The 25111-nt window shown below is 40.9% G+C and overlaps 1 protein-coding gene across 5 annotated transcripts in view; it reads left to right on the top strand.

Annotated features, from left to right (window-relative positions):
• Positions 1 to 25111, top strand: part of PTPRF (protein tyrosine phosphatase receptor type F) — a 381001-nt gene that overhangs the window by 63488 nt on the left and 292402 nt on the right. For 3 of the 5 annotated variants that reach the window (XM_085298207.1, XM_085298211.1, XM_085298210.1), the window contains exon 2: positions 24770 to 24850. The exons of the other annotated variants lie outside the window; for them this stretch is intronic. The gene's annotated coding sequence lies outside the window, so the exon portion shown is untranslated. The remainder of the gene's footprint in view (positions 1 to 24769; positions 24851 to 25111) is intronic. 5 annotated transcript variants of the gene reach the window in all.

Below are 25111 nucleotides of genomic sequence, written 5' to 3' on the forward strand. Positions count from 1 at the left end.
CAGTTGCGTTTTATCCTATTTTTCACTTTCCTTCGGCTCTCTAATTATCTGTCTTTTGAAACGTTTTTAAAACATTTCATTACTCCCGAGATCAAATCAGCCAACATTTAGATAGCAGAATTAGTTTTTGCTGCCTTTGAAAAGATATTTGCATTTGCTATTCTTTAATCCTATAGTACCAGTGTACCTTGATAAATTTGCTATCAGACCGGTGGTAATTGTGCCCCATCTGAATTTTGCAAGGGAGCTTTCTAGGTCCCTGAGCTTTGGTGYATTGAGCCCTTTAGAGCTGTGCTTCCTCTTCTGGTTGTAGTATTTCTCRTGTCTGTCTGGACTGGCTTAGGCATCCTGCCTTCATCCCAGCCTTCTCGATACTGTCGTCCCTATTAAAGGCCAAGGCTAATTACCTAGTCAGTTTGGGGTAATTTCTCCTCCATGCATTTAGAAACTGTTTTTTTTTTTTTCTTATTTGCTCATACAGCTTAAGATTTTTACTGTTTCCCTTAAACAATGCAATGGGAATTGAAACTTTGGCAATTGTCACTTCATTCTTACGCTACTTATTCTGTGCCCATCGGTCCCTTCTTTTCCATTTCTTTTGAGTTCATTGCTTATTCTCACTAATCTTTGTGGAACAGCTTTATATGCAGCTAGGCGTGGAACCCTTCTTTCAGCGCTTTTTTCAGTAGTGATTAGGATCTGCATTCCAGGTAACTTTTACAGCTTTGTTAGAGAAATGCCAATTTTTCCCTTAATAGAAAAGTAATTGAATAAACTTTCATTTCATGCATGTACATGTGCATGCATAAGTACCTGCACAAAATCATATGTGCTTGCACCATCCTTCAGGTTTGAGGAATTAAATAAAAATGCTTTACTGAAAGTAAATAAAATGGCTTAAGGATAGAGGGCATTTATGTTGAGTGTAGTGTTTCATAGTTTGGCTGCTTAAAGTTTTCTTTCTCATGCTTGTGCAAATATTGAGCTGGCAGAAGAACATCAACTTATTTTTAAGAATATGAACTGTAGGTTTAATTATTTGTAGACAATGAGCTGACCTGACAGGAGCAGTTCTCAGGATGTTTCTTGATAGGTTAATATACTACAGACTGAACCTTTGAAGCATGGCTATACAGAAAGCCTCCAGTGAAAATGGGCTCCTAATTGCCAACAACACTGGTTAACAGGTTGTCTAAGCAATGTAATGGCCCACCTTCAGAATAGCTTTAATATATTCTTGTCACCCATGTGAAATATATACTGTTTAAGATAAAGCTGCCTTATTATTCAAATATTGATAGTAGCATCTTTTTTTTGTATGTTATCTTTCTTTCTATTTTGTGTCCTTTTGTCTTACTATTCATATTCATGGCCACTCACTAGGGAAAGAAAGGACCTCAAGAAGGTCTACTTTTTCCTGATTAGGGAAGTAAATACTTGGTAACCTCAGATGAATGAGCGATAGCTGGTTATTTTATTTTTATGAAGAATGGAGACTCCATAATTTAAGATTTTTTTCAAAGTGGTGCGTAACTTTCCAACAGGTTTTCARGGCTGTGATGTAATCACTACTACCTGGCCAGGTTACACATATGTATTTTTTGCATAGAAATTTGGATTTGAGGTCCTACAAATTTTGGTTTTGTTGGAGTAAGAAAAAAAATACAAGGACAGAGACTGTGATTAGTTCTTAGTCTTTACAGCAACAAGTTGCAGTGGTTTAGTAAATCATGTATTTTCTCTTTCTCTCTACCTTTTATGATTTTTTTTAGGTTCGGGGTTTTTTGTCACTGTTGGTTGTTTTCACTTGGTGGTACCTTACTCATCCTGTAGACAAAGGTTCTAAACTGCAGAGTCAGCCTTGAACGAGCTTTCAGCTTGAATTTATGGCTTTTGGTTTCTTCCATCCCTCGTCATGACAYGTGGCAAATGCCATTACTAGCCTTTAAACAGAATCTGCTTTATTCAGGAAGGACAAATCAGTCAGAGTGAAGCATGGCTTTCAAGAAGATGAATGTGGTCATAGAAAACAAGTTGAACTTTTTTTTGATCAAGTTGTATATTTAGTGTGTTATAAGTTATATTGATGAATACCTTATTTGGACTGAATATATGAAATCCTGTATTTATTTAAATTTTATTGAGGTAATATCCAAGATGGAAGACTGCTTGTCCTGGTCTTTACAAGTGCAGTAAGAATCTCTGACCTATTTTGTGAATTGGTTGATGATGGTAAGAAACAAGTGAGTATCACAAACCGGACCCGCTAACGAAGGGGCAGCGCGTTCATGGAAACATGCAGTTCCTTGGACTCCTTTGGGAAGGAGGCAAACGGCTTTTGGTTAGGCAGGCGAGGACCCTCAGTGAATGTAATTTTTGTTGACCTTGCATTAAAAATGGATAGTGAAGATGAATGGCTAAAATTGCCCTTTCCTAAGCAACCTTTAACAAATTGCTAAGGATCTTTCTCTGTATTTTAGCAATATAAGAAGTGAAATGAAACAAACGAAGAGGATTTCAGGAGATCTTATGAGCTCTTGCTGCTTGGTCACTTGTACTGATTCTGTTTCAGTTGTTACAGAAAATGGCAAGAATGTAGATAGCTTTTTATTTCTCTGCTTATTTTAAAAAATTATAAACTGCATTATCTAACAGTAGTTATGGTTCAAGTTTGGAAGCACTACAGTTAGTTCACAAAAGTTCTTAAGTATTTGTTCCTTAAAAGGGTTCCTATGATAACTGCTACCATTTATCTTTATTCACGCTCTGCCTGAAGGGGTGGTTTGGTAGTTAGTGAACTAACTGTACCTTTAATTCTATGATTTGCCACTTCTTGTCTTCCCTTGATTACTTGTTGTACTTCTTCGTTGCATCTTGTCTATATTAGATCATAATTTCCTCGAGATAGGTAGAGAATCCAGTATCGTGGAGTATGATGCTGGTTTAGGGCCTTCAGGCAATATCAAAATACAAATAAGTATACTTGAAAGATTTTTAACATATGATCTAAATTGTTATAGGGCAGCAGTTTAGATTCTGTTCAAGCTTAGCTACATGCAGTCAAGTTTAAACAAGTTGGACGCTGATAGTCCTGAGGTTTAGTGCTTGCTCTGTGGTTTATCTGCTGCTTAAGTCTTAACCAACCTCTCTTATCAGAAAATGAAACACAAACACCTATGCTAATAGAACATTTATTTGGGGATTTTTATTTGCAGGAAAGCCAGATCATTCCTGTGTTTCCAGTGGAAATTTTTTCACTGTAGTATGGTTCTTCAGGGTGCAATCTCATATGCAGAGTGTGTACTGTAGTACACATTTAGATGCTGTAAAATTAGCATCTCTTCATTTAAAAAATTTAATTTCATAATGTTGGTAAGCACTTTAAAAATTTGTCCACATCATTTGTTTTTACATATGTGTTAAAGTGTAGTATTCAGTTGCACTATTGAATTCTGTTTCTCAAATGATCCGATAATGTATTAGTATCTTGTCAACCACAAGCAATAAGTAGCTATGTGCAATTTATATAGAGTCCATGAAAGTCAAACTGGAAAAAATGTACAATAAAATATACCTGTACAGCATACAACACATTATTTAACATCATAAAGTGTGGTAATACTGGAAACTTACTGCCATATATAACCTATGCTAATAGGCAGCCAAGTTATCTCTGTGCTGCACTTGGAAGCATCTCTGTTTAGCTGCAGCAGTCTGCATTTCCTCACTTTGGACTTTGGGGGTGCCAAGCTAAGCTTGCTAGTAAGTACCTGTGCAATCAGGATGCATTAGTTTTTTTTTTTCCACTTTATTTCATTTATGTGTCCACTGATGTTGCAGTGATTATGAGCACAACGAAAAAAATCTAAACAGAATTGAACAACCTCTGCTGGTGCAGCCAGTTGCCCTTGGTCAAAAGTCTACTTCCTTTTGGTTGAAAGGTGGTCTTATCAGGAATTAAATTTTTTCAGCTGGAGAAGTCATCTGACAAAAAATTAAAGAAAAATGCTGGTTAGGGTTAACTGAGCTCTTAAAAAAAAAAAAAAGAGAGAGAGAGAAAGGTAGAAGGCATGAAAGTATCCTATTGGCTTTCCTCTGAGAGGAGAAGGGACATCATCTGGTTGACACTGGAAAGAGTTGGCATGTTGAAAGTTATCTTAGAAAAAAAAATACTATATCTGACAAATAGTTTTTTATGTTGCTTAAGGCTGTGAGAAATCATAAATAGGAGACTGATTATGCAGTACCTAAAGCTGAGCTTTTATGCGAAATCTAATTTAAATTTGGTGAAATGGACAGTGCTACTAAAATGCAATTTGTTCTTGCAACACTTAAGTGTATCTTTATGGTGGGCCTAATTGGTTTGCAGATAAGTTGCTGASTTTTAATGTTGGGGAGAAGGTAGAACTGCTGGCGTGCAGCATATAAACCTGTCTTGGCAGCAGCACTAATTCCCGCTCGTGCCGGCGCTGAGGGAGCCGCCGGTCGAGCGGGGCAAGCCTCGGGGACGGGGCTCGCCTTCGCTTCCCGCTCACGCTGGCGTCGGAGATGCCGGCCGTGCTCCTCACCTCGTGGCGCTGGGGGTTTGTTGCTGTTGGCCAAGAGGAGGGTAATTTGGGGTGTTGTGACCTGCTTCCGCGGGTTTAGTCTCCGTTGAGCCTGTGACTTGGCCCTACTCGATTTTCTTACTGGGCTTGGAAGGCTCTCAAACCGGGACCCAGAAAGGGGCAAACTCGTACGAGCACGTTTAGGCCATACGTTTATGAAAGAGCAGCTTTTTGTGCTGGAAATGCCCGGTGGTGTGAAGGTTCCTGGTCCTTGGYGGCAGGAGCGCGGATCATCCGCCCTGGGAAACCCCTCTCGTGAAGAGGGCTGTTTCGGTGCTGCTTGTTTTCAGACTTCCCTCCCTGATTTAAATTTCCAGGTGACTGTAGAAACTACCTTCAATTTTATTTAAGGGTGAAATTAAGTGCTAAAAGATAACTTGATTGAATGTCATGCCATATTTATATATAATATATATAATTTTCTAAATGTGATTCACATAGACTCTGAATACAGCTGTTAAAATTAACTGGGTAGATAGCTGAATAGTTTAGCCTGCAATTCTGTGTTGTCACAATTAAAAGGAATCAAATTCTGGCAAACTGGATTTTTAAAGGTTAGGGGATTTCTTTTTTCTTTTGTTTCAAAAGCCACAGCAACCCTGAATACTATTGAAAAAGYAAGAATTTAATAGGGCACTGGAGATCTTAGCCGCGGCTGGAACGGCGGGTGGTGAAATCCCAGCATGATGTTTTGGTGCTACTCTGCAGTTGTGCCTCTTTTGGCTACCAAAAAATAGCAMAACAAAACCCACCAAGCCTCTCCCAGAAACCTGGCAATGTTCCTGAGTAGTTTGATGTGATCTGACAAAACCTATTGAGAGAGATCGTAGGCTTGAGTATTTGGCCATATACCGTGCCTAGTTTGGTCTCTCTTGCTGGTATTTTTGCTTTCTAATAAGTCATTCACTTCAGGATATTCTTTCACCAGATTTCTACAGTTGGTTAGTGGAAGTCTGAAAAATAGGTGGAACCAAAATAAAGGCATGAAATGAATTGACATTGAAACTTAATACCAAGAAAGACTCTTTGTTAGCATAGAAGAGAGAGTTAAAGCAAATGTTTTCCTCTGAAGTTGTCTAAAGGAAAAAAAAATGGGTTTCAGCAGCTTCTTGTTGATAGACTGCTTGATAAGGGAGACTTGATATTTTATCTCCTTACTCAGCRTTGATTATTGTTGGAGGATGTTTGGAGTCTCATATAATAATGCAGATTTTTGAATATCTGCACCATTCCTTACTGCCATTCGGTTGCACCTTTTGCTAACCGGCCAGGGCTCAGTGTCCCAGCAAGGCAGGACCTCGCTGTGCGGAGAGCTCCTGGGGCCCTTCTCCCTCCTTTGCTCCTCAGAGGATCCCRTCTGCTAGCGTGAAGCCTGCTCACACCTGCTTCCCGTCGTGTGAGTGGAGAGCAGGCGAGAAAGTGGTGGCCGTGGGGCAGCATCCCGGTAGTTTGGAGAGATTTGACTAAGCAAAATGTGGCAGAAACTGTAAGGTGGTGAGAAATTGTGAGTGGGAATAGCTGTTTTCTTTATACCTGATGCTAGGCTGCCCCTAGGATCAGGGTGGGAACCTCTGGGTTGAACTTTTAATGTAATTCAGGATTTTTGTGTAWGTGGAATGTATGCACCATTTAGTTCTTTGGTTTATGTATAACTAATATATAGTCACTGAGTATGGGACTGGAAGTGATGAAAGTTAATGCTGACTATAAGGCAGCAGTACTGTGGATTAAGAATGTTTAACCRCTGCTCTGCAGGATATTGCCAATAACTTACCTCTGTTCTTCAGTCCAGGTATCTTTTGGAGGAGAGTTTGAGTCTTRGAAATTACTAGTTTTCAATGTCTAAACAAAACTAAATAGTCTGTAATCTCTGCTGGAGTAGACTACTTTCAGTTTATTTCCCATAGGTACAGGGTRGTTTATGTGATGTGAAATTCTTTATTTGCTACTTAAACTTTGCTTGTATTCAATAACTAGATCTATGTACATAGAAATAGCATCTACAAAATGTTGCATTGCAATGTTTCGAACTTTCATTTCTCTCTGAGATCAAATAGTGAGTTTGGTCAAAAACTTTCCAGCAATGGAAATTTCTTTGAAAAACCTCAAATCTTTATCCAATATGGTTATGCTGTGTGTGTGTGTATATATATATATATACATATTAAAAAAAATAATACTCTGAAATAACATTCTAAAGCAATAGCCTGTTTTTGGGATGTGTTCTGCATAAAGTTTGAATTTCTGCATTATTAGTGGTGGGCTGAAAGACTAGAAATTTTCTGTTTTTTTTTTTCCCTTGCATATGGAGTTCCTGTGTGCTTGTGTGTGATTTTTAGAAAATGTGTTCCAAGACGCACCTACATGCCTGTTGTCTTAATGTGGTATAATAAGTCTACCTCAAAAGCAGTCGATAACAGAGTGAGAAATTGGTTGTAGTGGGAAGACATAAATACTAAGAAAATATTTTTCTGGATAGATGCTGGGAGGAAGCTTTTTAAGCCTTTTTATTTACCTTCTTGTGTTTTGATTGTAGGAGAACATAAAAATAAGTAAATGTGAATGTAGAACTTGAGTTACACTCTTTCAGATGAAAACAGACATGGGCACCAGTATGAATACATTAATGTAGCAACAGAATTGAGCGTACTTCTACAAAAAGTAGAGATCAGCAAGTTGGTAGATAAAGCATAGAATTAATGCTCTCATAAGCATGAGAGCTGCGGAAGTTTTTAAAAGGAGACATCRTGCTTTGCAAATTTGTTCAAGCTCCGTGTTGTGGGAGCCAGCAAGCACGCAGGTCAGCTTGAGGTGGTTGGCAGGTTTCCCTAAGGGTTTTGGTGGTGTCTCTTGCAGAAGAGTCCTAACGTTCACCTTCCATGGAATGAAAGAGGATGCGCTCTTACGGGTTATTAACTGATTGAAGTTAGGGTGGGAAAATACAGTTAAGAGTGGTCGCRCTGGGGAAGGGGTCTTGCTTGAGGCTTGAGCGCAGGCTGGAGGTGGGGGGCGTAGCGGGGGTTATCGCGGTGCCGGCCCTCTCCTCTCCTCCTCTCTCCTCTCCCCCGCGCGCTGCCGCCAGCTGCGTCGGGGCCGGGTCCCGGGCCGGTGCTGGCGYGTCCGTCCGTCCAGAGCGGGCGACCGCGCGCGTGGGGAGGCAGGAGCTGCGCTTGTGTGGGCGGAAGGTGGAAGTGCGGCTTGGTACGTTGAATRTTAGCTCTGACCAGAGGTCTTTGGGGCAAGCACAATACAAATATTAAATTACCATTTTTTGTTAAATGTTTGCCTTCACAACGAGGGCAAATTGCTGTTGACGCGGCTATTGTCTTTGACTTGGATACTTCAGGGACGTGTCCTACGGGTCTGTTACAGCACATTGACAGAGAAGTCTAAGTGGTCTTTAAAACAGCGCAAAGGCTTTTCATTTTGTTTCACTGTATTTAATTAATATAAATATACCCAGAGGCTTGAGTAGTTGCTGCATATTTAAAAACAGAAATATGAAGGTTAAACAATTAAAAAAAATTGCAATGCGCAAGCGTATTATACAAAATACATAAACTTTATGTTAATAGAATGATAAAGATTTAGTTTAAAATGATTAAAATTCAGGACAAAAACAGGCTTAAATATTTAAGTGTATCTTTAGATCCCTTCCCTTTTAGATGATCTGCCCTTTTTCTACATTGCCTAATCTTCATATTTGTATTTTAAAATATTAAACTAATTATAATTTAATATTGGCTCACTGAAATTGAGTTGTATCACATATAGAGGTCCTATTCTTTTTCTGCATGTGTATCTCTAACTTGAGCTGAAGTTATCTGTGCTTTTTCAGTGGAATATTATTTTCATTTAGTAGCTTTATTAGATTAGTTGGATGGTTATTTGTTACTGTTTTTTTTTAAACTGTTCATAAAAGATGTGATTGCTGTTCTGCATGGCTTTTAATATTGCAGGTTATGCAAATTAACAAACAAAAGCAAGAAAAAATGAAAGAGCAAATCTGTAAACTCGTTTCTAGATGATTTGATTGCTTAATCCGTAAGTGAAAGCTTTGTATCCCTGCTGCCAAGTCACGTTCTTCTTGTGTTTTGGCCATAGTGAGGGTGATGCTGGTCCCTTAACCTGCTAGTGATAGCAAGGGGCAGTGGTCGTCCTTGTTGAAGGGGGKGTGTGTGTGTGTTTTTTATTTCCTTTTCCTTTCTTCATTAGACAAGTGAGTTTAGTCTGCACAGCCATCAGTTGTCTTCTGGATGTAGTTCGGCAAGTGTCGCTAAAACGATGCTGAGCAGTGCTGAGAGGCTGAGGAGCTCTGAAGCCCCTTCAGTAGTTCCTTTGCTGTAGCCTTGCACGCAGAGGCCTCTCAAACATAACCTCTGAGTTCTGGGGAGAACGATGGGTGTTTTGCAAACTTTATAAATGAAATATTGGAAATATTCTCAGCAGAAAGGTTGTCAGCAGAGATCAGAACATTTCACCCTTTGGTGACAGGTAGTGGCATGCATTGAGATCTAAGTGGTGTATCTACATATTTCAACAAAATATGTTGCCTCTCCTGCCTTCATATTCACTTTTTAGATTCACTGGCAGATAGATTGCTTTTTATGTCCTTTCTGTGCACATTATGCCAGAAGGTTCCTTTGCGGAAAATAAATTTATAGGCGCTATCTGATAAAGGTCTTTCTGCAGCGATCTTGCAGAAGCATTTCCCGAGCCATCCTTCCCGCTCCAGTGTCATTGCTCAGCTGTCTCGCTCGGCACCGGAGGTGACAGGCTACCTGAAGTATTTTCTGCTCTATGTTTCCGTGGTAATTTTCCAGACCAAGTCAAGGAGAAACCAAAATCCATAAACAGAAAATTCTTGAATAACTTCCTCCAAACTGTTCTGCTGACTTGAACTATGTTATCTCATAAAAATGCCTCTTCGGGTAGGAGCTGTCAGGTTTATTTGATTATGGGAGGCCTTGCCTATGCCTGCGTACTCAAACGCGTATGCGCGTGCGTGCACGTCCGCGTTTGCGTTCCAGACCTGACGTTCGGCCAAGGAGCGGATGGCTGGTGTTTACGGCGCGCTYGCACAGTGCGACGCCGGTGAGGGCTTTAAGTGTTTGGCGCTGTGCACTGCCACCGCGTGGGAAAGCGGTCACGTGTTTCAGTAGCGTTGCTTGCAGGTTTTGCAGAACCGTAATTGGTGTTATGCATGTAAGCTATTCAGGTTATTTAATAGTCCTTGAAATCTGCCAGTTTACGTGCTTCGTTCTCTATGAATAGAGGTAGGCAAATGAAAAATAGCTTAGCAATCGGAGATTGCTCTTCGCAAGAGGTTGGTTGGGAGAGTGGAGAAGTGAATGTGCTTTAAAATAGCAGATATGGTCTTTGGCTTGATGAGAGATGCGTGTTGTCTCACATTAAGCTAATTGAAAAATCTTTGGAAATGATTAAAACTGTTTTTGTCTTCGGTGTTGCAGCATTCTGAGCAGAATTTTTGGGGAAAAAAATGAATTGCTAGTTTGTTGAATTTCACCTCTTCATATTTTGCAAGAGCAGAGTATTGCCTAACACTGAAGCAGGAGTTTGGTGTATGTGTTTATTGTGTGAATGTGGTTAGAAAGAAGTGCTTTAAGGTTTTGTTGAAGCTTGTGCACTAACAATGATGATGTGCATATCTTAATAGTAAATTTTTCATCTCATTAATAAGGAGGAAATGTAAAGAATATTATCAGAATAGTCAGTCTGACATGCAGAAAATGTTAAACTTTATCACATTGCAACAAAAATAAGCTCATTTATGGCTGCACAAAAATCATTATGCCTTGTGTTTGCCTGCTATAAATTTGATTTATTCTTATAGTAATTACAGTCGTTGATTCAGTAAAAGTTGAAAACATTTTTCCCCAAGCGTAACAAGACTTCTGTGTTCCCACTCCTATTGCATTGCAACACTTTGAACTTGCTCAGCAGACATGACAAAGGGTTTAATTAAAATACTAGCAAAAAAAAAAAAAAAAAAACACATTTGTCTGTGTTAACTTTGTGCGTTTCTCATAATTCTTTAATTCTAATAATAAAGGAAAAATACCATGTCTGAGATAAGAGGTTATCCTCCCTTCCTGCTCCCCTTGTGAGTAGAAGATTGTGTCAGAGCTATGGGATGCTTTGCTAATTCCACTGCTCGCTCTGAGCGCTGTTTAGATGTTAGTCGTTGGTGCGCTGAGGGGTAGGAGGTACTTGTTCACCAGCAGGAGCTTGATCCTTGGCATGGTTAGGGATGCGCTGCAATGAGTCTACATTTCTGAGCCTTTTCAGCTCCCAAGTAATTGTAAAAATACCTCATTCCTGCTCACTACAATACAAAATACAGTTTGTATTAAACTATACAAAAGCATTTTCCAAAACGTGGTTGTAGAGCTTCAGGAATTTCCAGTAGTTTCCTTTCTAAACAATCACATGTGGATAAAGTCACCTGTTGCGATCAGTTGAGGAATGAATCCAATGTGTAAGAGGAAGAGGAACAGTTACTTATTGAAATATAAAAGAGCATCTTCTCACCCCCTTTCTACCCATTAATAATGGATCAGCTGTAAGTTGTATTTTACTACTGAAATACTTTGAATGTGGTATGACAATTGCAACCCATAGTAACATGGTAGCAGTACCATGTGTCGGTTAAGGTTTTAATATATGCTCCTTAAATCTCCATTTTTTTAAATCACATCCTAATATTCTGAAATTAAAGACTATCATTCCTGAAATTGATAGGATGGCTAAGGGGCCTTTGGGAATTTTCTGCCAAATTTATAGTAGGTTTTAGACAAGGAGCTCGCCTAGCTCCTTGCTGACAGTAAAGACCATTGTCAGAATTAGTGTTAAACTTTTTTTCTACTTTGTAATAAATATCTCCTTCTCTGAGACGTGATTTAAATAATGATATAAATCAAGCAGAAACTTTGATGTAAATCAGTTACTTTGATCTCATGTTATTACTTTTCTCAAAGGAGAGGTTAATTATTAGTAGTTTGGTAATTACTAGAATGCCTTGATTTGCCGCTAAGTACAGCTTTTGCAGTAAGTTAACACCTTTTGTCAATGTTATGAGCATGTGTTATAATTGCTAAAATACTCTAAACAAGCATTCAGATACTTGATGTTCATATTTTTGGTAGTCAAATATTCATTTAATTTGTACTCAGTGCTGAATTTATATTGATGTAAAATTCTTGCGACTCAAAAGTGAAGCTCAGTTAGAATGCATGAAAACATTAAATGTTAACAACATTTATCTTAAATGAACTAGATATATAAATAAAAAGCAAGTTTATTGCAGCATTTTGCTTTTAAAATAGAAAAGGTATTGATTTYGAGGTATTTTTGCTTAGAAGAGATAATTTATTAATTCTGGATAGTGACAGAACAATGTTGTGGCTCTTCAGTTATTTGTAAATAGTAGATCTCATCTTCCTGAACTTAATGTTTATTCCTAGATAGAAAAATGAAAACAAATCTTCATGCTGTTATTTCTTAATCAATATCTTATTTTGAGCAAATCAAGTTATTGAATTGAGTTAAGTGAATAAACTGAAATTAGGAAAAAGCCATTTCTGTATCAGCTAAAAGGTTCATCACTACTTTAGAGCTGGTTCAGTGCTTTACTTTTGAATGTTTAACCTAGCCATTTAACTCTCTCTAAAGYATGGGAAGCAAAGTAGTGTTTATGTGTTTTTATGCATACAAATGTATATTTAATTTGAATGCTTTTGATAGTCATTAAAAATGAGCATGTATGTAAAATATACCATTATACTTTAAAAACATAAACCTAATAAAGACTGAAAATACTTTAAGATGCGCTATTTAAATATGTATGTTAAAAATAGAACTTCACTTCTCAGAAGAATACCCCCAAAATAATGTCAAAACACATACATTTGTACGTCTGAGTTTCCTTTAATGCCAAATGTATAAGCACAAGAAATAAGATCTCTAAGTATCCAAAATCGGTCATTGTGCCTAATTTGCTCTTTAGTACYGTTAATTTCCTTCTAAATATGTAGTGGTGACCTAGCCTTTATAAGTAAGGTGAAAATCTAGGTATAATGAGTTGATTATRTCACATTTGATTTTCTGTGGGTTTTTGAAGACGCAAATGTTTCACTACGTGATGGTGTAAATGTGAAATTATAGAGCAAAGTGGTTATGCAATGTATTTATGTTATTTTCAATATTCAATTTTTTGTTCTATATTCACATACATATATTAGAAGCAGATGCAGCAATGAGACAAGRTGCTCTATATTTTGCTTAGGAAAATAAGCAAAAACATGTTTATTTTAAATAATTTTTTGGAAGTGCTCCTTAGTTTAATAGTTTCCGTCACAGCAAATCACTTATTGGGGATTATAGCTCGTAATTCTGATATAGGAAAGAACAATGCTGTTTCTCTRTTACTTAGACATAAAATCTAACAAGCATATTTTTATCAGTGTATAATATTCATTGGATATTCCAATCTGAAATAATCTTGTCTATAACTGTAGCATTGCTGCTACTAAAGTGAAAACCTTTTAGGTTCAAACAGTTCAATGTTGTTTTAGTTTTTCAAGAAAAAAATAAAATTGTAGATTAAGTGTAAACAAAGTGTGATATAYTTAGGATGAGGTTTTGCTGGTAGCAATTGTTTACCAGTTTGGAAGAGAGAGCTGCTAATTCTCCAGCGTTAATGCAACCTAATGGTTCTTCAGGCTGTGTGTCAAACGTCTTGTATAGAGAGACAGAGTAATGTCAACCCTCCAGTGTAGTAAGAGGACACATTTCAGGCACCACCGATGGGAACTTGATGTAATAGTTTCTTTGAAATTTTTCTTCTGCTCTTGTTGGATTTATGCTGTAGCAAGATGTTAATGCTAGCATCTTGAAGATCATCTTGTTGTGGCAAGAGTCTGATGCAGTGAGTTCCAACAGGTTTAAAAGATGGACAAAAACACCCCAAACCACCCATTTTACATTTTGACATTAATTCTTTAATGTTTGTTTCCCATAATACAAAAGTTCTTTTTTCTGTTACAGTCAGAATTTCCTGTCCTTTAGAGTAAGCTATTGGAGGACCAAAGGAGTCTTGAAGCCACTAGTCCTCAAATAGCAATCCTGGTCCTTACATTATACTTGGTAGCACTCCTGCGAGTTCCAGCACGTAGGTGTTTGGACGTATGGTTATCTCAAGTCCCCTGCTGTGCTTCTGTGCTAGAAGAGTTCCACTCTGCTGGCATTGACAAGGTACCAGTATCGTCTTCTGAAAAAACTTCAAAGCCTACACTCCTTGAGAGGCTGTTCTGTATGAGAGTGTCTGCTTGATGTGGAGTTAAAATCTTGGAGAAGATGAAGTGGGGAACACTGTGTGCTCAAAGAATGCTCCTTTCTAGCTTATCCTAGACAAAACAAACATATCCCTCTCCTTCTCTCTCTTCCAGGTGACTTGACCATCAGCATTGTAACTAGTTTCTTCTTAAAAAGAATTCTGATCTTATTTCCTAATAACTGGATGTTCTTAATTCCTGAAATATATATAACTTTATCTCTTTGATTACTCACTAAGTAACACAGGATAATAAGTATGCTTATTATCCTGTCAATTTATTCCTTGAACTTCCATTAAATTCTTGGAGAGTCTACTCAAGTTGAAAAGCTTTTTTATCTTTTTTTTTTTAATTTATAACTGTTTGGTAGCTGTAATCATGTCCACTGTTCTATACAGTTTGGATAAAAAGAATGTGTTAATCAGTTGGGAGGGAGAAATGACTAGGCAGTTGTATCGCTGTCACAGTAGCAGGGAAGATGATTCCCAGGATGTCTGTAATTGGCACAGAGTGAAATTGGCCTCCCTCTTGTAGCAAGAATGTCAGTACTCTTTGGGGGAAGAGAGGAGGCTCTGCGTTCCAACCCATGTCAGAAAGGTGATTCCTGCTTTACCTTCTTCATCACAGTGCTAAAATAATCACAAGGAAAGAGTTGTGCAGGATGTGCTATGGAGGAATGGGAGATTTCCTAGTGAAAATGAGCCTGCTCCAGGGACACTGCTCGTCCTGTTCTAAGCTAGAACCTTGTATTGTTGTGTGTCCTCTCTTTTGAGAAAACATTTAAGAAGAAGTATTAAGGCATACAATAACATACTGAAAACTTCTAGGCAAATTGAAAAGACAGGCATGACCTACCTGTGCTTTACTGCCCAAAGTCAAGACTGATTGACCTTGTGAAGTTTGACACAGACTCGTTCCTTTTAGCCATGGGTACAGCCATCCCCACCAAAAACAKTGCCCTAGTGTTGAGCGTGTAGGGATATTACAAGAGCAGCAACCACATACGCTAACATTGCATCAGCTGCATGATGAGGGTCAGCCTGCAACTTCAGCCACATCTTGTTTTATGAAGCTTTTGCCTATAATTGGTCCATCAGCCTGTTTCAGTACTGCTGAAGTACAGAAAAACTTTTAATCTAGTATGCAAAACGATGAAGCTGCTGCCTTTTGATACTCAGGAAGAACTGTGGACTGGGTGTCCTTAGCTGTACCCCTGTGATGCAGGTTTGTCATTACTCTTGTTCATTTAACAGTATTGGGTGTGGAGGTGAGATGTCCCTGAATAAAATGGTAACAGAGTAGTTGGATGTGTTTGAAAAGACTTAGTCCCTTTCCCTCAAGCAATGTAGACTGAGTAAGAATCTTTTCTTCGAACTGGAGTGCTACTTTTCTCTGACCAATATATAAAATGCTGCAAGAACTATCTTGTTACAGTAAAGATAGTACGGTAAAACACAATTTGAGACCCTATGGGCATCAGAAGTAAAATTCCTGGCCAAACTTTCAGTTCCCTACGGCAGAATCACTCCTGAATATCTCAGCTGAGTACAAGGACACAATTAAATGGGCATCTTCAGTTTCCAGCTCTACCTGCAGGTAAACTCATAGATCCACCAAGACAACAAAACACGGATAACTTCCCTAGATTCCATACAGGTGGGACAGTGGAGCTGTCATTTCTTCTTGTGGACAGCTTTGCAACTTACTCATCAAAATTAGTCATGCCGGGCTTTGTAGCTAAGAGAGATCATTCAGAGTTGGAGAGTCCTAAGAAATGTTTTGTTTCACGRTGAGAGGTCTCTGCTTTGTGCCCAGAACTTGTATTTCTATGTTCTCTGCTTGCTGCTGAGAACATACCAACAAAATAATTGGTAATCTTTTGYAGAAGGCTATCAGGTAAGCAGATATTTATGAACATGCTTTTTTCAGAAAAAACACTACAGAAGATTGAGCAAGTACATGTATTTGCCAAAGTGGTTCCATTTTGGCTAAGAAAGTCATGAGTGTTGGCAGTCTTTCGCGTGATGCTGACTGCTCACCTGCTTTTCGCCTCAGAGCCACCTGCAGTTAGAAGGGCCCACCAGCACAGCGGCATGCAGACACTCTTGGTACAGCATCCTGGGATATACTGGGTCTTAATCACTTAAACCAAGGAGGAAGTGTCAACTTCCAGATCTGGAAATAGTCGTGTGACTCAGCATGGTAAAAGGGCCTTGCTAATACTTGTCCAATGATGTCAGAAGAAATGATATGATGTTTCTGCCTCAGTGTCGTAGCTTTTCCGACTTCTTCAGCGCATAGTGGTGCTGAGAGAGAGAGCTTGGAAACTCCCAAATCAAGTGTCTGKGTTAGCAGGTGCTCTTGCCGCAGCAGGCAGGAAGCAGGTTTCGTCTCAGCCAGATGCCTAGGATTTTTGAGTGCAGCCCTTCAGGGTGCCTCTGGAGTATGTGGAATTCTTCTGTACGGTGGTGACTTGGTTCTCCGTGGCCTAACTAGCCCTTTGTTTGAATCATGCATTTTATTGTCTTTTGTTTTGGAGACAAATTTTCTGAAACGATTGCTGAGTTGAGCGCTCTCTTGTTACTCAGAATTGCTTTTTCTGTGGAGATTAAACTGACACTTTAAATCATAAGATATTTCTTTTCTTTCTTTTTCTTTCTTTCTTTTTTTTTTTTAATTTTCTGTCCTTCAGTCCAGCTCCATTTTTATCCTTTGGAGAAGCCATGACATTCTTTAGATAACCACAGAGTTCTTGAATAAATGAATATATGATTTGGAAAAACAGACAGACTTTGTTTGCAATTTAGTGTTAAAGCAGAAGAGGCCTCTACGCTAACTCTATCTGTATAGCTAAGACTAGTATAGGTTGGAAGTGTGCAAATTAGGTGTTTCTTCCTCTTAAATGAATTTTCTCTCTGATTTGCAGAATATTGTCTCAGCAATTTCCAATTTCTGCAAGCCAGGTATCTGCTAAAGGTAGCCCTAGACACTGAGCGAGTATCTCTTGCCACACCATATTATTAACTGAGAAGAATTTGCTTCCTAATTTCTATCTGTGTAGATCTAAATACGGCTTTAGCAGAACTGCACTTCTGCTTTAGCCGTTCAAGGCCCTAGGAAATTCAGCACCATGTTTGTCAGTGACTTGGGAAAGTGATCTTTAGACATTGTTTGCTTCCTGCAATCCCATTTGAGTTTTGTGATTTTTCGGTACTTGGATATGAGGCTCACCAAACTCGCAGAAAATTGTGATAATCCTATGGATTATCACTGTCCACAGAGACTCTTGCAGAGTTTTCTTTCTTAGTAGTAAAACCCCCATAGCACGCCCTGCTCCATCTCCCTGATGGCATACTCAGCAAGGACAGGGTCGTGTATAGGTGTCACTTTCCAGCAAAACCCACTCTCCTCACCACATTAAATCTGTTAGTTATTACTTACGCTGCGCTGTAGCTGTTTTGTAGAGCTGATGGCATGATACATAAAACATTGAAAATACTGGCTTGTACTAGTGAAAATTCAGRCCATCTACCTGGTGAGAGAAATTTGTTGTTTTCGAAGAAGTTCTGAATAGGTTGTGCATCGTGTTAGGAAGTGTCTCTGCACCTTGGTATCAAAATCTGTCGGTTGTGTGGTAACAGCCTGTGGCTGTACGTGCGCGGTGCCACTTCTGAAGGTGACGGAGGCGGCCAGTGCTGGTTCTCAGAAGTTGGTGCCTCAGTGCTTCGGCTCGTGTCTGCCAGGAGGATGCTTCCGCTTCGTCTCCCGCGGCGGGGCTAGGTGCGAGCCCCGGGCAACACTGCTGTGGGTTGTGTGTTGAATTTACGGAGGAAAACTCGTCTTCCCTCCTCCTCTCTGCTTGAGAGTGATCAGGATGTGTGTGTTTCAGAGTTTGAGGGATCTTAYATCCAGGTTTTGTGGGGAAGCCAGGTCACTACGTGGGCATTCGTGCGTGTCATTTGTTCGGCTGCAAGCGTGCTGCCAGCTCAGGCGTTTCGTTAGTGCGTTCTGGCTTTCTCAAGCGATGGGTGATGCAGGCAGTTAGGAAAAGGAGGGAGCATCTCCTCAGCTCCTGTTAGGAGGGAAGAATCCAGTGTGCCTTTTATTAGCTGTCTGCCTACACCTGTATCTCTTATTTTCAAAGATATGCTTTGAGAAAATGGTATAGAAGTCTAAAGAAAATGGCTTAGGTGTGTAGCAGCTTTCTTCGTCACAGACTGCGATTTAGTTATGTTGCTGTTTGTTACGCTGCGGGATGTGACGTGCAGTTCCTTGTGCCTGAGCTCTGTCTAGAATGCAAGCGATGGCTGGGAATGCAAGCGATCGCATTGGAAACTTCCCTGCCTCCAGCGAAGGAGAGTGTTTGAGCTTGAACTCTCGCCTCACTGAGGTCTTTGATGTCTGGATCTTGAAAACCGTTCTCCACTCCAAAGATTGAACTGCGCAGTTGTCCTCCCTCCCTTCCGAGACRGGCTGGGCTGAGCTCCCTTCAGAGTCCATTAGTGCTGTTCTTTTTATCCTCCGGAGAGGTCGGTACAGAGCGACACACAGAAGTAATTATTCCCTGCCTCTCCTCCCAGTAGCCGAGCGAGCGGTGGAAGTTTGGAGTTGAGACATCATTAAATCTTGGAGCAGTGTGGAGCGGCTGCGAGCCTCTGAAGCGAGGGATCCTTGTGGCATCTTAATAGGCAGCAGAGGGGAGGGCTGAGTAACAGGTGGTATTTAGAGACTAATTAATATTTGTGAATAACAATGTGCCATTGGTAAGAAAACAAATCAATCTGCATGTGAATATTTATGATGATGATTTTTGGCACTGCGTGGATCACACCATCCTCTTCCAGCTGCTGGGTCTCCTCTCATGTCACAACATTTCACACCGAGGTGAAAACCTTCTCTGCTGTGTGTAACCGTGCTGCCGGGAGCCAGCCAACTGAGCAGCTTTGCAGTGTGTGCATTTTTAGAGGAATATTCTCGACAGTTTGGTATCAGTGGGCCACTAGGTCCCAACATTTTAAGTATTCTTTGCTGGCAGAGTAAGCCATATAATTTAGCTTGAGATTTCATCCCATTAAGAGCCAAGCCATGCACAGAGATAATGCTATGTTTGGAGAGAAAGCAGGTGTTAAAGGTTGTTCTCCCTCTTAATGCTGTGTGCAAGTGTTTTTACAGTACATCAAACTTGCCTAATGTAATCTTCATAACACTTTCATTTAAAATGCTCCCTGTGGTTTGTATTTGTGGAACTGAAAGAGCAGCATCTACTTTGTAGCTTGGTGGGGCGGAGTGTCCTATTGAACATACCTTCATGCAGCTGTTTGGGAAAGATAATAGGTTTTTAACCTCTGTCAGTGTTGGACTGGGGTATTTATGGAGCTCTACTAAAGCTTTGCCTGGTCAGCTCACCTTGCAATACCAGTTTTTCACAATTTGCCATATTCCTGTGATAAGTTGCAGATTTTCTTGGCCTCTCATAGTACCTCATGTTGTGTCAAACAGCATGGGATCTTACCAAGAAACAAGGACTTCCTTGCTGTTCCTCAGTGCAATGTGAAACGCTCGTGGCTGCTGGTGCTTTGAGTTCAGTAAATATTGTCACGTAGATTAAGAAAGAAGCTTTGAAGAGTTTCAGAAAATATTTTGTCTTCTTTTCTGTACTTGATATGCAGAAGCTGTGGAACTGGCAAAAACTCTGCCTGCGGTGCTCCTGCTTCTGGGTCTAGAGGTTTCCGAGGTCAGCCGTGGGTGTTGAATCCTTGTTCCAGAGTATTGCAGAGAAATTTGCAATATTACATTTGGCATGCAGAATGTGGAAGTTCTTGAGAGCCTGTCTGCTGCTGTTGCTGGCATTGAGTTAATCTTGATGGTTGTGTATGTGTTTTGGGTTTTTGCCTTAAAAAGGGAAGGATGTAATTTAATGTACTAAAATGCTATTGATGTGCTATCTCTTTAGTCACTCTAGGTCTCTAGCAACCTAAATTGGTATGATGGAGACTGTAGCATGTTTCATGTAAGAGTTTATCTCCGGTGAACTGCCATTGCCACTTTTGTCACCGCTGAATACATTTTTATATTAATGTTTAATCCTAAATAGCGGAAGTCTAGTGTTTATATGCCCTCTCTATATAARCACAACGTCTGTTTTTGTAAAGTTAGCTGTGACATTCAAAACTGAATCTTAAATATATGTGAAGGACAATAGGAAGGGCTTCTTCAAATACATTAGCAGCAAGRGGAGGACTAGGGAAAATGTGGGCCCGCTACTGAATGGGGCAGAGGCCCTGGTGACAAGGGATACAGAGAAGGCAGAATTCCTGAATGCCTTCTTTGCTTCAGTCTTCACTGCTAAGGGCAGCCCTCATGAATCCTGGAGCTTGGAYGTGAGGGAGAAAGTCTGGAGAAGGGAAGACTGTTGCCAGGCCACTCTCCATCACCTTTGAAAGGTCCTGGAGAACTGGAGAGGTGCCTGAGGACTGGAAGAAAGCCAATGTCACTCCAGTCTTCAAAAAGGGCAAGAAGGAGGACCCAGGCAACTATAGGCCGGTCATCCTGGAAAGATGATGGAACAGCTCATTCTGGATGTCATCTCCAGACATATGGAGGAGAAGGTGATCAGGAGTAGCCAGCATGGATTCACCAAGGGGAAATCCTGCTTTACCAATCTCATAGCCTTCTATGATGGAATGACTGGCCGGGTAGGTGAGGGGAGAGCAGTGGACGTTGTGTACCTTGACTTCAACAAGGCTTTTGACACTGTCTCCCATGACATCCTCCTAGAGAAGCTCAGGAAGTGTGGGTTAGATGAGTGGACAGTGAGGTGGATTGAGAACTGGCTGAAAGGCAGAGCTCAGAGGGTCGTCATCAGTGGCATGGAGTCTAGTTGGAGACCTGTGGCTGGTGGGGTCCCCCTTCAGGTCAACTTCAATGACCTGGATGAGGGGATGCAGTGCCTCCTCAGCAAGTTTGCTGGTKCTACCAAGCTGGGAGGAGTGGCTGACACACCTGAGGGCTGTGCTGCCATTCAGAGAGACCAGGACAGGCTGGGGAGTTGGGCAGAGAGGAACCTCGTGAGGTTCAACAAGGGCAAGTGCAGGGTCCTGCACCTAGGGAAAAATAACCCCTGGCACCACTACAAGCTGGGGGCTGACCTGCTGGAGAGCAGCTCTGCAGAGAAGGACCTGGGAGTGCTGGYGGATAAGTTGACCATGAGCCAGCAATGTGCCCTTGTGGCCAATGGTCTCCTGGGGTGCATTGGGAGGAGTGTTGCCAGCAGGTCGAGGGAGGTGCTCCTGCCCCTCTGCTCAGCCCCGGTGAGACCTCATCTCGAGTACTGTGTCCAGTTCTGGGCTCTCAGTCCAAGAGAGACATGGAGCTACTGGAGAGAGTCCAGCGTAGGGCTACGAAGATGATCAGAGGGCTGGAGCGTCTGCCCTATGAGGAATGGCTGGGAGAGCTGGGCCTCTTCGGCCTGGAGAAGAGAAGGCTGAGGGGGGAATCTCATCAATGTGTATAAGTACCTGAAGGGAGGTGTCAGGGGGACGGGGACAAAAGCTTTTCAGTTGTCCCGTGTGACAGGCCAAGAGACAATGGGCAGAAATTGAAGTCCAGGAAGTTCTGCCTGAATGTGAGGGGGAACTTCTTCACTGTGAGAGTGACGGAGCACTGGCACAGGTTGCCCAGGGAGGTGGTGGAGTCTCCTTCTCTGGAGATTTTTAAGGCCCGCCTGGATGCAACCCTGTCTACCATGCTCTAGGTGACCCTGCTGAGCAGGGGGGTTGGACTAGATGATCTCCAGAGGTCCCTTCCAACCTGATTCTATGATTCTATGTACATCAGACCAACATAAAGTAATTTAGAATTTAAGGGATCACTTACACCTGAACAGCTCCTGTTTCGCAAGGGATTTTATTGGTCTTAAACTGTGTATTATACAGTGCTTGGTTTGACTGAGTGTGTTTTCTAAATTCACCTTAAACATCTTTACTCTTTTTGTCTCTATCTTAGTATTTCCAGTACAGAAAAGATTTTTTGATGGCATTTTCCCTCCCTTTTACAGCAGTAGGACCACTATGGTGTAGTGGAGAATAGTTGACTTGAACTGACCCTACTACATAAATACAGAACCTACTTAAGCGTTTGAAAAAAGGAGTCTTTATTAGAATAAGTGCATGTAAACCATGGAAGGTTRCAATTGTAAGTATTAGAACTATAGAAAATTCCATGGAGTTTCCAAAGAATAAATACAAAAGAAATGCATAAAAAACGATATCATAGTTAGCAGCAGAGGCTGATATTTATACGAGAGGAAAATAATATAAATTGTTGACTTACAGAAATTTCAAGCATTTTTATGCATTTAATAAAGGGTTGCAATTTAAGTAGCTTAAGTATCCTTCTCTGTAGATAGTGTGTCCTGGGATTTAACAATGCGCCTTTTGGATGAATTCCACTCAGATGTGATTGCCATTCTTGCAACAAAGACTAGCTGATGAAGAAATAAGCAGAGCCAGTATTGAAATGGTCATCATGTTAGTAGTAGGGGAAGAAGGAGAACAGATTTGTACAATCTTTTTCTATTAATTCAGCCTTTAAGAATCTTGGCCATGGGCAAAGTGTTATGTAGAACAGAATCAAAATGTTGTTTCTGCCCGCAAAACCTTCTAACCCAAGTTGTTTTGACTCAGATGAAGCTTTAGGTGGTTTCAGGTCATCTGGGGAGAAATGGGAGCTGGGGAGACATGGCCTGGTGGGCAGGTAGAAGTGTCATGCAGCAGCCCAAACTGTAGCCAGATTTTTGGTGAACCTGACTGGAGAAAGAGCGTCTAAAGGAAAGTATCAAGGCAGAAGTGTGCATACTTGAAAGAGGGCTTTCCTCGAGCCCCGGAGAGTGATTTAAAAGTTCCAGGTGGCATTTCTTCTTCTTTTTTTTTTTCATCTTCTTCCCCCTCCTGCCCTCCCCTTTTTGAAATGCTGAACTGAGGAATGGAGACTGACAATATGGGACAACTGAAGGTGGGGATTGGSCACCCGATACTGAGTGAGAGGTGCTGCGGTAAGAATTGGGGCCCTGTATACAGGGGCAAAAAATTTACTATGTTCAGCATGCGAGGGCTTTTGCAGAAACCAAGAGGGACAGCGTAGTCCAAGTTGGGAAATACTTTTATAGCTGCATTCTGAATGGGTATTGACAGGGTAGGACCTCAGGAGTTAGAGCAGGAACACATTCTGAAYGACTGCAAGCAAGCGATGCAAATGTATGCCAGAAGTAAATATAGTAGAGTAAGCACTGCTAGAGAGTCATTGAAGTCAATGCTGCATAACATAAAATTGCAGAATATATTTATTTGTGAAGGTTATTAAAGCACAGCTTCAAACTTGTCTGAGTCCTTGGAAAGGTGATCGCTTTCTGGTTCCCTAGGCTGAGGTTTCATGATACAGCTGAGTTTGATCTGATGGCGCACTGCCAGAGGAAGGAGTGAGCTTGCCATTCCCCTTGGACCGCTCTGGCACTTGTCCGRCCCACTCGCAGGCTGGTTCAACTCACTGTGCTGGGGGAAACGAGCTGCCTTCTCTCCTCAGATAGGCGAACAAATTTTTGCTGGTCGGGTGAGCTCAGCTTGGGAAGGGATTGGGAAGAGCCTCAAAGGTGTGCACGAACAAGAGGATAGGCGTGGGGCCCGTAAGGGCATGGGAGGTGTATGTGCTCCTTTTTGTGGCAACAAGCTGGTAGGTTGTCTGAGCTGTATATGCAATTGGGAGTGAATTGGCATTCCTCTTGTCTCAGCACTGAGTCAGCGCGCGACACCGCAACCATCAAACACCCTGATTTCAGGGTGCTGTCACACTCTTAAAAGTACTGAAAATGTTTACAAAAGGAGTATTTTGTAAATGATAAAGACTAAGTAACGCATTTCATATTTGCATAATTCTGAATCGTTTATCCTTCTGAGGACTACAGTCATTCGGCTCATTTTAGCAAACGCTTAACGATGTAATCGAGCTCAAACTGTCTGTTACCTAGCTGAGCTAACACTGAACGTAGGTCTGTTCTGGGGGAGATTACGCACGTTCTCTGCAACCTGCAAGCATCATCGAGCACGACGTTCGAAGGGTGACAGTGAGAGGCATGACCGGTGTTATGAAGGGTCAAGATACCTTGTGAAACAAACTCAGGACCTGCAGTAATGGAAATAGGACGTATCTTGGTGCTGAAAGCGTTTGAGCTCATGTGCTTAGGAGGAGTTGGGAAGAGAAGTCCTTGTTCTAAGCTGGGTAGGATGGAAGGGATCACCAACTGGAAAAGCTGGAGAACCACGTTTTGATTTTACGTAGTCACAAGATGACAGCGAGTCACGAATGTGACTGTGTGTGTGGGAAAAGCACAGTGGGGATAAGAAAGAAAATTGATCATCCTCGGAATGGAGATCCCACCTGAGAGCAAACACAAAGAGCTTGGTTGGGGCGGTACAATGAGTACTGGAAGGGAGGTGGTATAATTCATCTTTATAAATACATCAGGGAAATAAACACTAGGGAAAGAGAAAAGCTATTTAAGCTGCAGGATCAATGTTAGCATGAAAACAAATGGATAAAAACTCAGTCAGGAATAAATGTTAGGCTGAAAAGTAGAAGGAGATTTCTGTCAATCAGAGGAGTTCAGTTCTGTCAGATACAGAAATTGAGGTCCCCCCCCCCCCAGGATGAAGAATTCTTGTCAGTAAGCAAAGTTTTAACCTTTACTGTTTTGTCTGTGAATTTCTTTGTTGCTGTGGTCATTTATGATGCTTATTATTTTTTTTCCCCCCTTAGGTGTTTTTATGGCCTCTGTCACAGTAGTGTCTCAGTGTCTCCCAGACATTTATGGATTTATTCTGAGAACGTTCCTGTGAGGTAGGAAAATATTATYATCTGCATTTTACGGACTGGGAACTGAGGCACAGTGCGATAAAGGTTGCAGGAGGAGTTTTTTAGCATAACCAGCAGTCAAAATAGCATAGCAACATAGCCAGCAACTTGGTGATTGTCCTAATCGCAACCCCAGCTACCTGTATTTGTGTAGGGTTTTTTGTTTGTTTTTTTGTCTCTTGTTCCAAGATTCTTGTACAAACAATCTGCAAGGGGCTGGAAGAACCTTTGGAAAATATGATTACG

Source organism: Rhea americana, unplaced genomic scaffold (assembly GCF_003343005.1).
Source record: "Rhea americana isolate MKP2758 unplaced genomic scaffold, rheAme1 scaffold_136, whole genome shotgun sequence".
NCBI lineage: Eukaryota > Metazoa > Chordata > Aves > Rheiformes > Rheidae > Rhea > Rhea americana.